General features: G+C 50.2%; 1 long non-coding RNA gene and 1 other non-coding gene across 2 annotated transcripts; one reads left to right on the top strand and one right to left on the bottom strand.

The window, feature by feature from the left end:
- The first annotated feature begins 24 nt into the window (after window positions 1-24).
- Window positions 25-2904, top strand: LOC129048797 (uncharacterized). The gene is made up of 3 exons (XR_008511443.1): window positions 25-525; window positions 1280-1717; window positions 2244-2904. It is a non-coding gene; the product is annotated as an uncharacterized LOC129048797 (long non-coding RNA).
- A 3227-nt stretch (window positions 2905-6131) lies between these two features.
- Window positions 6132-6248, bottom strand: LOC112135676 (small nucleolar RNA ACA64). Its single transcript, XR_002916925.1, has one exon. It is a non-coding gene; the product is annotated as a small nucleolar RNA ACA64 (small nucleolar RNA).
- Between the last annotated feature and the right edge of the window lie 8445 nt (window positions 6249-14693).

Here is a 14693-nt window from a genome sequence, read left to right on the forward strand (position 1 = left end):
CGCCTGGGCCTGCCCCGCCCCGCGCAGCCCCCAGCCCCCGCCCCGCGCGCTGCAGCCCTAGGGGGCGGGCCCCGGCGCCGCCAGCCCGGGAGCTGCGCCTAGGATCGCTGCCGGAGGTAGGCCAGAGCCGGACTCCAAGGCTCCTGGCTTGGGAAGGCTGAGGGTGTAGTGACAGGTGTCTCGGGGTCTGACTGGCCGAGGTGGCAGCGAGGAGAAGCTGTCCCGGATGCCCGGAGTCGCCCCGGGTCGAAGCCAGCCAGGCTCACCGCTGCTCAGCCCCTGCCAGCCAATGTAGCCCCTAGGGGGGACCTCCTGGGGGAGGAGCAGTAGCGGACCTGGTCCTCGGTGTCCCCAAGGGGCCTCCCACTTGGGCTCCCCTCCCCTGCCACAGAGAATTCAGGCCGGCCTCTGTCGCTTCCCAGAACGATTGCACCAGTGCCGCTGCTGCCGGCCTGGCACTGCCTCAGCCTCACAGTGCTGGCAGCTTTGGGAGAAGAACCCTGCACCAGTCCCACAGACCCAGAGGTACCTATATGGGGAGTGGAGACGATGCCTTCTGGGCTGTCCCTTCAAACCCAAGCTCCTGCAAGTCTAGCCTTTGACCAGAGAAAGGAAGGAGGGGGCTGAATTCACAAGCTCAAGGTGTTCACACTTGTCCAGACCTGGGCCTTGAGAATCATGTTTCTTCCCTCTTCACTCTGGAACCTACCCTGGGACTCAGTTTCCCCTCACCTAAGAGAAAGAAACAGGGAGAGAAAAGAGTTAATGGGCGAGGGTTTCCAGCCTGACCCTGCAAACCTGTTGCTGTTCCTGATGATTGAAAGGATCCCAGCAGCGCTGATCTTCCCCCACCCCATGTCTTCCCCAGCCCTGTGGATTGTGGGTCCATAGCTGAGGGAAGAATCAAATCAGACCTGCTTGGGTGGGGAGCTCTGCAGCTCCCCTTCTCCCAAAACGCCGGCTTCTCCCTGGGTCTTCTGGCCTCTTGAACTAAGGCTCTAGGGAGGGGGAGGGGCTCTTGCCTCACTCTGACCCCAGCAGCCTGGCCTCAGAAAAGGGGTCCACATCTGCTGGTGCGCCTCCACCAGGGAGTGCCAAATAGGGGCCTGGATTTGGGTAGAGGTCTGTTGCCCAGCGGGGCCACCCCTCTGCTGGCTGGGGGAGGTGGAGGGTGAGCCAGCAAACCCCGGAGATGTCCAGGTGACTTGAGAGTACGCTCCAGGGTGGCGTTTTGATGACGCAGAGATGACTGGCAAACCACACCAGCCTTGTCTTTCAGAGCCTTGCCGACCGCTCCTCCAATGCCATTAGTCTCCAGCCAGAGGCTGTGCAGAGCCCAGGCCCACCGGGCCAGGGGCCTGGAGCCTGGAGCCTGCAGGGAGAACAAGAGGAGGACCCTGGCTCCCCCTCCAGAGTGAATGTATGGACTGGCCCCAGGCCCAGAGCTGACTAGATGAGAATGTTTTGTCTGCTGGGCTGGAGTGGAAATGGCTGAAGGATGCCGTTTGCCCTGGCAGGCCCGGCTGGGCATGGAGCTGGCTTCCCCGCCCAACCCCCTTCCTTCACTTAACACCATTAACTAATCATTCGCCTCTCTGGCCTGAAAACAAAGCCAGCTAACCACCAAGGACAGTCAGTTCTGAATTCTTCTTCCGCTGGAGGAGAGCGAAGCCAGGTGGGGGTGGAGGATTCGTCTCTGCGGTGAAAGGGAAATGAGGTTAGAGCCTAGAGCCCAGGGTGACGTCCCTTCCCCTGCATGGCCCCACCAAACAAGCACAGAAGACTGTCCTTTAAGGAAGCCAGTAGCCTGGGGCTGTCTAGGCTTCTCGGGAGTGGGTCATAGCCTCAGGGGACAGATAGCTTTGGGATGGTTTCATGAGGTGGGCACTTTGGGATTCCAAACTAAAGAGGGGTCAGGACCTCGGAGAGGACTCAGGAGTGGAGGCAGGGAGCAGGGTGGAGGGAGCGGAAGGTGAAGGGGATCAGCCCTCAGCTCTTCTTAGAGGCCGGAGGCTAGCGCTCCGGCAGTGCCAGGGGAGAGAAGGTGGCTGCGGGACTTCCAGCAGGACAGGAGTGACAGCCAGCAGAAGGGAGTTGGAGGAGGAGGCCATGGCCTTCTACCCTGCAGGGACCCAGCACCTGGACTGGGTTGGAAGAGCCTGGCTCAGATATAGGCCAGGGCCAGAAGAGGCCCTGGGGGCAGAGTCTTAATTCTTCTTCTTTTTTCCCTCCTTGGGTTGCAGGCAAGAAGGCTGCTTTCCTCCAGCCCCATGGTGGACCTGGGCCCCTCACACATGAGGGGACCCTCCTGCGCATAATGCCCTCTGCGTGTCTCTGGTATAGGTCTGACCACAGGTGGAGAAACTGAGGCCAGGTGGGGCGGGGGTCCTGGTTGGGCTCCTCAGCCACAGTCTCCTGGATGGGTGGAGCTTTCAGCTCATTGTAAGGAGAAGTGGAGCCCTGGGGAGTTGGAGGTAAAAAGACAAGGATGGACCTGTCCCCAGAGGCCGCGAAGGGGCAAGACTGGAACCCAAGTGTCCTCTCTCAGCTCCAGCAAAGGGAACTTAGTGACTTCCGACCCACCCTTCTGGATCCAGGGGCCTTGACCAGGATGTGAGGATATGAGAAGGGTGGGCTGGGCCGAGGAAGGAAGCTGATAAAGAGGTGTTTGCAGCTGCTGTGAGGACATGGGGTGGGAGTCCCAACAATCTTGGCAGTTACCGAGACTGGGGAACCCCCTGGCCAGGCCAGATAATAGGATCCGGCCTGGGTCTTTGGAGGGGGTGCGGAAGTTGGAGAATTTTTCCAGAATGTGGGTGTGAGTAGGAGAAGATTATACTGAAGGAGTGAACACGGTGGAAAAGGGTAGGGGGCAGGAAACCGGATACTGTACTGGGGGGCGGATGGAAGATGTGGGGGAAGAGATTGAATCGGGGGAAGCAGCCCCGCTCCCGCCGGACGCCGTCTCACCCATGTCCTTCGCACCTGACCCAGGGCAGGAGGAAGGAGGCACAGCCGGGGTGGAGGTGCACCCCACACCACCATGGGAGAGACGGAGGGTGGCCTTCTGGGGGATGGGAGGGGCTATTTTTAAACTTGGAAAAACCCTGAGTTCATCTCCATTCTGGAGGCTGCAAAGGCCCCATTGTACAGGGGTCTAGAGAGGGGGAGCGGGGGGAGGGGGCGACGGGCACAATGGCGAGGATTATGTCGGAGCAGGCAGGGGGGTGGAGGGCGGAGAGCGGGGGAGGGGCTGTCTTCGTCACAGATGGCCTACTGAACTCTGGGGTCGAGCCAGGCTGGGGCTTGAACTGGGGGGCAGGGCCCACCCTCACAAAGATCCCTGTTGGGGAACTGGGGTCTCTGACATCCGGTGGCCCATCCTGGGGAGGGGGCTGACGGTGGGATTCCCACAGCCTGGCTTTCCCAGGGACCGCAGGGTCTGTTCCCAGGCTCCTAGCATTCCGACGACTCCCTTGAGAGCTGCTGGCCTCTTCCCTCAGCCCCTTCCCTGCCAAGGGGTGTGGGGAGAGAAGGAGAAAGAGGATGTGGATGCATCGGGACTCTTGCTGGGGATGATGGTCTCTTAAGCCAGAGGCGGAGGTTGGGTAGGCAGCAGTGGGTGGTTAGGGTAGGTTGAGCGGGATCATAGCCCTCCCATCGGAGCCCCCAACCCCGCGGACCCCTCCTCCGACCGACTGGGGACTGTCCCTCTCGTACCCCCCGGCCTCAGGAGCCTCCGCACGGGGGCCAGCCCACCTGCCGGACCTCAGGCCTCCGGCACCCAGGGCCTCCACCCAGGGGACCCGGTCGCGGCGGGAAGGCGCCGGCGCTAAGCTCCCCAGGAGCCGGCCTCGAGGTCCCGCCCGGCGGAGGCAGGGGGCGGGGATCCGGCCGCTCGCCCCAGCCCAAACATTACCATAAATGCTCAGGCGTCGGCGGGTGGATGGGCGCGCGGGGAGCCTGGGACTCTCCGGAAGCCCCAGATCCAGTCTCCAGGCCCGACCCAGATTCGGTCTGACCAGCCGTCCCCTTTACAAAGCGGTGCAGCCGGGGATGGCAGAGCTGGGGTGGGCGCGGGGACAGGGTGGAGAAAACCCAGGCCGCAGGGGGCGTCTCGGGGCTGCCTCCTGGGTAGGCAATGAGGCTGTGACCTCTGGTTAAAGAAAGAGTGGGGCCCTCTAGCCAGATGGCAGTGTCGGCGCCGCGGGGGCGCGGCTCCGTCTCCCTGCAGCTCTGCGGGCCCCGCTGCTGTCAGCGGTGACACCCTGGGTCTCGGTTCCCCGGCCCCAGCACCTAATCCCCTTCCCTCTCCTCTGCCCCCAGCCTGCACCTGGGGAATGAAGGGTGATGGGGGCGGAGGGTGGTAGCAGGATGCTGGGAGTTTACACCTCTCCCCTTCAGGGAAGTTCACATCCGCTCCCCAAAATACCACCATCCAGGGAGAGGAATGTCCCCGGAGAGCTCTTCAAATTTGACTTTGAGTCGTCACTGAGGGGAAGGCCGGCTGGTCTACAGGAGGGGGCCTGTGGGAAACCTAGGGGCGCCATGTTGCGGTCTTCTGGCCCCTCTCCTCCCTGAAGGACGCTCCTGCAGTTCCTCTTCCCTGCCACACGGGGCTGCCAGCATCCCAGGGGGAGCCCTGGAGAAGGGGAGCCTTGTTCCATCCCATCCCGGCGAGGCCTGGGACCCTCACTGCTGCTGCCAGGGCTGATCTTGGAGCCGGGAGTAGAGAGGGGAGGAAAGAGGCTGGGCGCGGTGGCTTATGCCTGTAATCCCAGCACTCTGGGAGGCCGAGGCGGGCAGATCACGAGGTCAAGAGATCGAGACCATCCTGGCCAACATGGTGAAACCCCATCTCTACTAAAAATACAAAAATTAGCTGGGCGTGGTTGCGCGCGCCTGTAGTCCCAGCCACTCGGGAGGCTGAGGCAGGAGAATTGCTTGAACCCAGGAGGCGGCGGTTGGAGTGACCCGAGATCACGCCACTGCACTCCAGCCTGGGCGACAGAGTGAGACTCCGTCTTAAAAAACAAACAAACAAACAAACAAACAAAAAACAACTGTGTTAAGATCTGGCACAGTGGTGTGTACCTGTGGTCCCAGCTACTCGAGAGGCTGAGGTAGGAGGATTGCTTGAGCCCAGTAGTTCAAGGCCAGCCTGCGCAACGTATGGAGACCCTCATCTCTAAAAATAAACAAATAAATAATTGTAAAATGCACATAACAGAATATTAACCAGTTTAAACGTCAGCGTTCCGTGGTATTAAGCACATTCACAATGTTGTGCAATTATCACCATTATCAAGTTCCAGAATTTTGTCATCACTCCAAGGAACTAAAATTTGAACCAAGTTTTACCTAACGAACTCCAAAACCTGCACAGTCTATGTGTAATAATTACAGCTGAATTAAGAGCTCAGTTGTGTGGTAAAGACAGGAAGTGCGACTGGGATTCAGAAAAGGGAGTGTTGATGTGGACTGTGCTGGCTAGGAAAGTCTTTCCGGAAATGTGAAGCCTTCAATGAAAGGTCAGGTTTAGATACGGAGGAGTGAGGAAGGATTTTTTGAGGCAGGGGAAACGACACAAGCAAAAAGAGAGAGATGGGACCCACGAAAGGGGCACGTATATGGACAACTACAGAATTTCCCTATCAGAAAGTGTCAGAGCAGCCATCCAGCTAGAAGATGGAGTTAGTGGAGAGGCTAGGTGACTTTTCTTGAGGTTATATTCACATAGCAATCCCACTACTTTTTTTTTTTTTTTTGAGACAGGGTCTTGCTCAGTTGCTCAGGCTTAAGCGCAGTGGCTCCACCTCGGCTCACTATAACCCCTGCCTCCTGGGTTCAAGCGAGTCTTCTGCCTCAGCCTCCCGAGTAGCTGGGATTACAGGCGCACCACCACGCTTGGTTAATTTTTGTATTTTTAGTAGAGGCGGGGTTTCACCATGTTGGCCAGGCTGGTCTTGAACTTCTGGCCTCAAGTGATCCGCCTGCCTCAGCCTCCCAAACTGCTGGGATTACAGGCGTGAGCCACCTTGCCCGGCCTAGTCCACTACTTCCATTTCCAGTATCCATTTACTTGGAGCGCATTGAGGATAGCTTTATTTATGTATTTATTTTTACACGGCGCCTGTCAGGGTCTGGGTTTCACTGCCACACAAGGGGCAGTGCATGGTGAGCTGAGGCCCCTGGAAGCTCTGGGCACTCGTGGCCACTGGCAAAGCCCGGGATGATTTTCATCCAACCTCGGGCTCCCCAACCACCAGAGGGATGTGGGTGGCTGACGCAGCCAGACCTACCTAAGTGGAGACGGGGCTAGCTTTAGCTACACCATTACCCCTTGGCATCACCCTTGTGAGTTACATGGCTAAGTAGAAATTCAGCACGGTAGAGGGTGCACGCACGTGGGAGCTTGGGCAGATGAGATGGGCTTAGGTTATAGGGGAACAGCTTAAGATAGGATGGGCAATGGGGAGCCACTGCAGGTTCTTGAGCAATGGAAAAACGATGTGACATTGGAATTTAGGTTTACCATGGTTTCTTGATTTCATCTTGGCCTGAGAGCGCCCCCTGGTGCCGCTAGTTTGAATTGTTTTCTCATCCTACAGAGCAGGTGGGAGGATGGGTGACTGAAAAGCGGGATTGATGAATCGCAGAAGCCAGACTCTTGGGTCCTATTTCACTTCATCCTGGGTCATGACAGCCTTGCAACAAAGCTAGGGATGATATGTGGGCAGAGAGGGCTTGAGGTCAAGGGGGGCATTGTAGTTCCCTTCTCTGTCTCATAACTCGGTGCATATGTGTATTGTGATTTGGGATACAGCACACTAGTCAGGAACTAAGCTGGGGGCTGGAGACAGGATGATAACTAAAACAAGGGCCATGTGCTTGAGAAACGTACAGTCTCGTGAGGGCGACAGACAAATAAATAATTATAACACAAAGAGCCGCGTACCAGGGTGCAAATATGCACATAAAACAGTTACTTAACCCAGCCTGAGGTGATGAAAGAAGGCTTCTTGGAAGAGTTGATGCCGAGCTTCATTTTAGGCAATGAATAGGAGGTAACCAGGTAAATGGGGGTGGGCTGTGCTGTCTGAAGTGTGACGGAGCTCGCTATGTGCAGGGGGCTGCTAGGAGTTGGTTAATATTCTGCAAGGGAAGGCTGAGGTTAGTGAAGGATGAGGCCAGATTACAAAGGATTTGTAAGCCATGGTCAATTACTCAGAGCAACAGGCTGTGTATAAATGGTGTTAAGCAGGGGAGCAACCATAAGTGACTTTAAATCCATTACAGCTCAGGCCCCAGAGGGACAGAACAAAAGGCCCCTCTTACTAAGTTTCCATTTCCCTTCTCAGATCCCTCTTTTCCCTTGGGTGATGAGGTTGAAAACAGCCAATCCCTTCTGGGGAGCCTGCCTCCTGCACACAGAGTATGGCCTTATTTTACCTCCAACAAGCCAGTTCATTTTATCATAATAGTCTCACAGTAGAGTGAGAGATAAGTGTGGGGATGGGGGCTCTTCCCTTATGTCATCCATATGTGACTGACATCCCCTTGGCAACCTCTTGGAGGTGGGATACAGCACTTCACCGAGTCCACTAAAAACAATCCTTGCACCAACTCCATGCAGTGGAGTACTATGCAGCTGTTAAAAGAATGAGGACAGGCTGGGCGCGGTGGTTCACGCCCAACACTTTGGGAGGCCGAGGCAGGCCCATCACTTGAGGTCAGGAATTCCAGACTAGCCTGGCCAACATGGTGAAACCCCCTCTCTACTAAAAATACAAAAATTAGCCAGGCATGATGGTGCGCGCCTGGGGTCCCAGCTACTCAGAAGGCTGAGGCACAAGAATTGCTTGAACCTGGGAGGTGGAGGTTGCAGTGAGCCAAGATTGTGCCACTGCACTCTAGCCCGGGCAACAGAGCAAGACTGTGTCTCAAAAAAACAAAAACAGAAACAAAAACAAAACAAAAAACAATGAGGACAATCTCTATACACTGGTGTGGACTGTAATGGAATAAAACCCATTGAATTTGAATAAAATAGGAATCTATGACTCCAAACTGGTAATAAAAAGATATCCATAAACAAATAGATGAGAAGAGAAGGCTATTCTTTACAGTCTTTACCAAACATGATTTTAAATTAAAAAGATAGGTATATGGCTGGGCAAGATGGCTCATACCTGTAATCCCAGCACTGTGGGAGGCCAAGACAGGTGGATAGCTTGAGCCCAGGAGTTTGAGACCAGCCTGGGCAACATGACAAAACCCCACCTCTACTGAAAACAAAACAAAACAAATCCAAAAATTAGCTGGGTGTGGTGGTGCACGCCTGTAATCCCAGCTATTCAGGAGGCCAAGGTGGGAGGGTCGCTGGAGCCTGGGAAGTCAAGGCTGCAGTGAGACAAGATGGTGCCACTGTACTCTAGCTTGGATGACAGAGCAAGACCTGTCTCAAAAAATAAAAAAAATAAATAAAAAACAGAAAAATAGCTACATAAAGAGGGATAGAAGGAACAGCCCTCCACCCTCATAATATCTGTGGAGATAGGGCAGGGTATAAATGAAGGCTGACATATCATATGTCTAAATATTTGAAATATTTGAAAGCTAACTAGCTGTTCGGTATGCTTTATCTTTCTACCTTGACAAATATGCCTTCTAATGACAAAACTTAAAAATATGTAAAGCTGGCCGGGTGCGATGGTTCACGCCTGTAATCCCAGCACTTTGGGAGGCCGAGGCAGGCAGATCACTTGACATCAGGAATTCGAGACCAGCCTGACCAACATGGTGAAACCCTGTCTCTACTAGAAGTACAAAAATTAGCCAGGCGTGGTGGCACCTGCCTGTAATCCTGGCTACTCAGGAGGCTGGGGCAGGAGAATCACTTGAAACCGGGAGGCAGGGGTTACAATGAGTTGAGATTATGTCATTGCACTCCAGCCTGGGCGACAGAGAGATACTTTCTCTTAAAAAAAAAACAACCAAAAAAAACCTACAAAAAAGTAAAGCTATGGTTTTTGTATGATCCAAAGTCAACAAAATATCCAAGGTAAGTTAACTTAGCTATTATTGCATATATTATTACATATATTATTGCCTGGGTATGCTTATGATGGACTAGCAATATTTACATGTGTAATAAAGTGACACACAATTCATGATTATATATTTATTCCATAAATTAATTTTCCTTGCCTTCACTTCAGGAAATTCCTTAATTATGTTGTTATAATAAAACATTTCTCATAATTCATGTTCTATTACCAGTAATGCCAAATTAATTGCCCTTTCTTGAGTCATAGTTGTTCCGAGGTCTTCAAAAAATAATTTTTTTTTTTGAGACAGTCTCGCTCTATTGCCCAGGCTGGACTGCAGTGGTGCGACCTCAGCAAACTGCACCCTCTGCCTCCCGGGTTCAAGTGATTCTCCTGCTTCAGCCTCCCAAGTAGCTGGGTTTACAGGCATGTGCCATCATGCCCAGCTAATTTTTTGTATTTTTAGTAGAGACAAGGTTTCACCATGTTGGCCAGGCTGGTCTACAGCTCCTGACCTCAAGTGATACACCTGCTTTGGCCTCCAAAACTGCTGGGATTACAGGCGTGACCTACCGTGCCCCAGCCAATTTTTTTTTTTTTTTTTTTGAGACAGGGTCTCACTCTGTCACCCAGGTTGGAGTGCGGTGGTGCCATCTCAGCTCACTGCAACATCTGCACTGCACTGCAGTGCACCCTCTGCAACATGGGCCCAAGTGAGCCTCCCACCTCAGCCTCCCAAGTAGCTGGGATCACAGACACGTGCCACCACGCTCGACTAATTTTTGTTTTTGTTTTTTTGGTAGTGATGGGGTTTTGCCATGTGGCCCAGGCTGGTCTCGAACTCCTGGGCTCAAGGGATTTGCCCACCTCTGCCTCCCAAAATGCTGGGATTACAAGTGTGAGCCACCGTGCCCTGCCTTAAAAAATTAATTTTTTTTTTTTTTTTTTTTTGGGATGGAGTCTCACTCTGTCACCCAGGATAGAGGGCAATGGCGCTATCTCGGCTCACTGCAACCTCTGCCTCCAGGGTTCAAGCGATTCTCCCACCTCAGCCTCCTGAGTAGCTGGGATTACAGGTACCCACCACCATGCCCGGCTAATTTTTGTATTTTTGTAGAGACAGGGTTTCACCATGTTGGCCAGGCTGGTCTTGAACTCCTGACCTCAGGTGATCCACCCGCCTCGGCCTCCCAAAGGGCTGGGATTACAGGCGTGAGCCACCACGCCCGGCCAACAAATTAATTTTAATATGGAGAAACTGCTCTGCTGAGGACTTAGCAAATGAAATTATTACTAATATGCTCAAGCAAGACTTAGATTCAGAAAGGAATCATAAATTTTATATGTCATGTTCAAATATTTTAAAGGGGTTCCATATAATAAATATTTGATCCCAGAAAATATTTAAAATATTTTTATTTTTTTCTTCTTATTATTATTTTTGAAACAGAGTCTCGCTCTGTCACCCATGCTGGAGTGTAGTAGTGCAGTCTTAGCTCACTGCAGCCTTGAACTTCCAGGCTCAAAGTGTTCCTCCCACCTCAGCCTCCCAAGTAGCTGGGACTTACAGGCACGCATCATCACACTTGGCTAATTTATTTATTTATTATTATAACATTTATAACAAACCTGCACATGTGTTTTATGTATGTATGTATGTATTTATTTATTTAGTAGTGACACCATGTTGCCCAGTCTGGTCTTGAACTCCTGGCCTCAAGTAATGCACCCACCTCGGCCTCCCAAAGTTCTGGGATTACAAGCTTGAGCCACTGGGGTCTACAGTTAGCTTGTACCCCTCCCCTTTTTGTGTGGCTATATTATTCTATATGAAACACAGCTGGGTTTATTTTTTTCTATTTGCATTTTGGTTTTTTTCTTTCTCATTTCTATTGATTTAATTTAATTTTTGAATATAAAGAACATTAGCATTCTTCTAAAAATCAAAATTAGGCCAGGTGTGGTGGTTCATGCCTGTAATCCCAGCACTTTGGGAGGCCGAGGCGGGTGGATCACAAGGTCAAGGAGTTCAAGACCAGCCTGGCCAAGATGGTGAAACCTCGTCTCTACTAAAACTACAAAAATTAGCCAGGCGCAGTGGCAGGCACCTGTAATCCCAGCTACTCGGGAGGCTGAGGCAGTAGAATCACTTGAACCCGGGCGGCAGAGGTTGCAGTGGGCCAAGATCGTGCCACTGCACTCCAGCCTAGGTGACAAAGTGAGACTCTGTCTCAAAAAAAAAAAAAAAAAGTCAATGTTATACAAAAATGGTATACTCAAAGGAGTGTCACTTCCTCCCCATCCCTTCCATTCCATTCCTCCAGCCCCCACCCCTTGTAGTAATTAATGTTATTTCTGGTTTAACCTTCCTGTGTTTTTATTTTTTCAAAATTAAGCAGCTATCAAGAGAATAAGAAGACAAGTCACACACTGGGAGAAAATATTTGCAATAGACACATCTGATAAAGGACTGTTATCCAAAATATACAAAGGACTCTTTTTTTTCGTTTCTTTTTAATACAGGTTCTCACTATGTTGCCCAGGCTGGAGATCAGTGGCTATTCATAGGTACAGGCCCACTACTGATCGGCACAGGATTTTTGATTTGCTCTATTTCTTTTTTCTTTTCTTTTTACTTTTTTTTTTTTTTTTTGAGGCGGAGTCTCACTCTGTCACCAAGCTAGAGTGCAGTGGCACGATCTCGGTTCACTGCAACCTCCGCCTCCCAGGTTCAAGCGATTCTCCTGCCTCAGCCTCCCAAGTAGCTGGGACTGCAAGCACGTGCCACCATGCCCAGCTAATTTTTGTATTTTTTTAGAGATGGAGTTTCACCATGTTGGCCAGGATGGTCTCTATCTCTTGACCTCGTGATCCGCCCATCTCGGCCTCCAAAAGTGCTGGGATTACAGGCGTGAGCCACCACGCCCGGCCCATCTGCTCTATTTCTGACCTGGGCTGATTCACCTTTCCTTAGGCAACCTGGTGGTCACCCACTCCTGGGAGGTTACCACATTGATGCCGAACTTAGTGCAGACACCTGATTGGCATAGTGCACTACAGCCCAGAACTCCTGGGCTGAAGTGGTCCTCCTGCCTTAGCCTTCTGAGTAGCTGGGACCGTAGGTCTGGCATAAAAGAAACTCTTAAAACCTAAAAATAAGAAAACAACCCAATCTAAAAGTGGGCCCCAAACCTTGACACCTTATTAAAGAAGATATACAGATAGAAAATAAGCATATGAAATGATGCTCCACACTATATACTGTCAGGGAAATGTAAACTAAAACAGCAATGAGATACCATTACATACTCATTAGAATGGCCAAAATCCAAAACTGACACCACAAATTGCTGAGGAAGATGTGCAGCAACAGGAATTATCATTCATTGCTGGTGGGAATGCAAGACGGTACAGCCACTTCAGAAGACAGTTTGGTGATTTCTTGCAAAACTAAAAATACTCATCCCATATTTATGATCCAGCAATTTTGTTCCTTGGTATTTACCCAAATGAGTTGAAGACTTATGTCCACCCGAATGCACATGAATGTTTATAGCAGACCTTACTCATCATTCCCAAACCTGGAAGCAACCAAGATGTCATTCAATTGATGAATGGATAAATTAGCTAGTACATCCAAACAATGGAATATTGTTTAGTGCTAAAAAGAAATGGGCTATGAAAAGATATGGAGGAAACTTAAATCCATGTTGCTAAGAGAAAGAAGCCAATCTGAAAAGGCTACATACTGTATGATTTCAACTATATGACGTTCTACAACAGGTAAAACTATGGAAACAGTAAAAAGATCAGTGGTTGCCAGGAGTCTGGGGGGAAGGAGGGATGAATAGGCACAGCACAGAGGATTTTTAGGGCAATGAAACTATTCTCTATAACACTGTTTGATGGATAAATGTCATTAAACATTTGTCAAAAGCCATAGAATGTACAACACCAAGAGTGAACCCTAAAGTAAACTATGGACTTCAGTTCATAATAAAGTATCAGTAGTGGCTCATCACTTGTTTAAAAAAATATCCAAATGAGCAGTATTTTGGTTACACTTTTATCGGTATTATTCATATTAAACAACCATCTCAAATATCTGTGGGTAGTGCACACGCAAGGGTAATTTGATTTTCCATTTGAGATCATAATTTGCTCTTTGTGAATCTTAACTCTGCTCAGTCTTCTAGTTTCCCCTTCCTTTCTTCCTTCCTTCTTTCCCTCCCTTTCCTTCCTTCCTTCTTTCTTTCCCTCCTCCTCCTCCTCTCTCTCTTTCTCTGTCTCTTCCTTCCTTCTTTCTTTCTCTTTTTCTTTCTTTCTTTCTTTCTTTCTTTCTTTCTTTCTTTCTTTCTTTCTTTTTATTTCTTTCTTTCCTTTCTTTCTCTCTGTCTCTCTTTCTTTCTCTCTCTCCCTTTTCTTTCTCTCCTTCCTTCCTCTCTCTTTCTCTCTTTCTTTCCAGGGTCTCAACCCTATTGCCCAGGCTGGGGTAAAATGGTGCCATCACAGCTCACTGCAGCCTTGACTTACCAAATTCAGGTGATTCTCCCACCTCAGCTTCCCGAGTAGCTGAGACTACAGGCACATGCCACCACTCCCAGCTAATATTTTGTATTTTTAGTAGAGACAGGGTTTCACCATGTTGCCCAGGTTGATATTGCCCTCCTGGGCTCAAGCGATCCGCCTACCTTGGCCTCCCCAAGTGCTGGAATTTCAGGTGTGAGCCATAGTGTCCAGCCCTTCTAGTTTCTTGTCTAAATTAAACCGACTTGTTTTAACAGCATTTAGCCAGCATTCCCATCATGTATCCAAGAGTAGTTGTAAGGTCAATTGTGATACAGTTTTTTCCAAGATATTTCATCTTTGGGCACATCCAGAATATTGCATATAATCTTTTTATTTTTCCAAAAATGACATTATTATCAGCACAATTAAGCTGTGTCTTCTAATAACAAGTTCAACTATGTGCCATACAGAGGACATGTCACCAAAAAAGTGCTTCTAGATTTTTGGCCAAAATCCTGGCTTGTTCATCTTTATTATCTTTACTAACCATGTCATTGCTGTTATCATAGACTTGCCCTTGACAGTCTTTTAAATCAAAGATTAAAATTGAAAGTAGGTTTTTTCCTTAGTGCAAAACTAGGGAAAACTAGTTTTTCCTTAAGTCAAAACTAGAATATAGCTAGTTAAATACACATGAGTGTTTTCTCTATATTTACATATATGCAAATTTAAAGAGAAATAGGAATTAATATTGAAAAATATTCCTCAGCCACATTGCACAAACCGCGTTAATTTCTTTTCTTCCGTCCTTCCTTCTTTCTTTTTCTTTTCTTCTTTCTTTCTTTCTTTTTTTTTTGTAAGATGTGTAGGACAGAGTCGGCACGGTGGCTCACGCCTGTAATCCCAGCACTTTGGGAGGCTGAGGTGGGCAGATCACTTGAGGCAGGAGTTCAAGACCAGCCTGGCCAACATGGTGAAACCCCGTCTCTACTAAAAATACAAAAGTTAGCCAGGTGTGGTGGTGCACGCCTGTAGTCCCAGCTACTGGGGGAGACTGAGGCACAAGAAGCACTTGAGCCTAGGAGGTGGAGGTTGCAGTAAGCTGAGCTCGTGCCACTGCACTCCAGCCTGGGT

The sequence above is a fragment of the Pongo abelii genome, chromosome 9, assembly GCF_028885655.2.
Source record: "Pongo abelii isolate AG06213 chromosome 9, NHGRI_mPonAbe1-v2.0_pri, whole genome shotgun sequence".
Lineage (NCBI taxonomy): Eukaryota > Metazoa > Chordata > Mammalia > Primates > Hominidae > Pongo > Pongo abelii.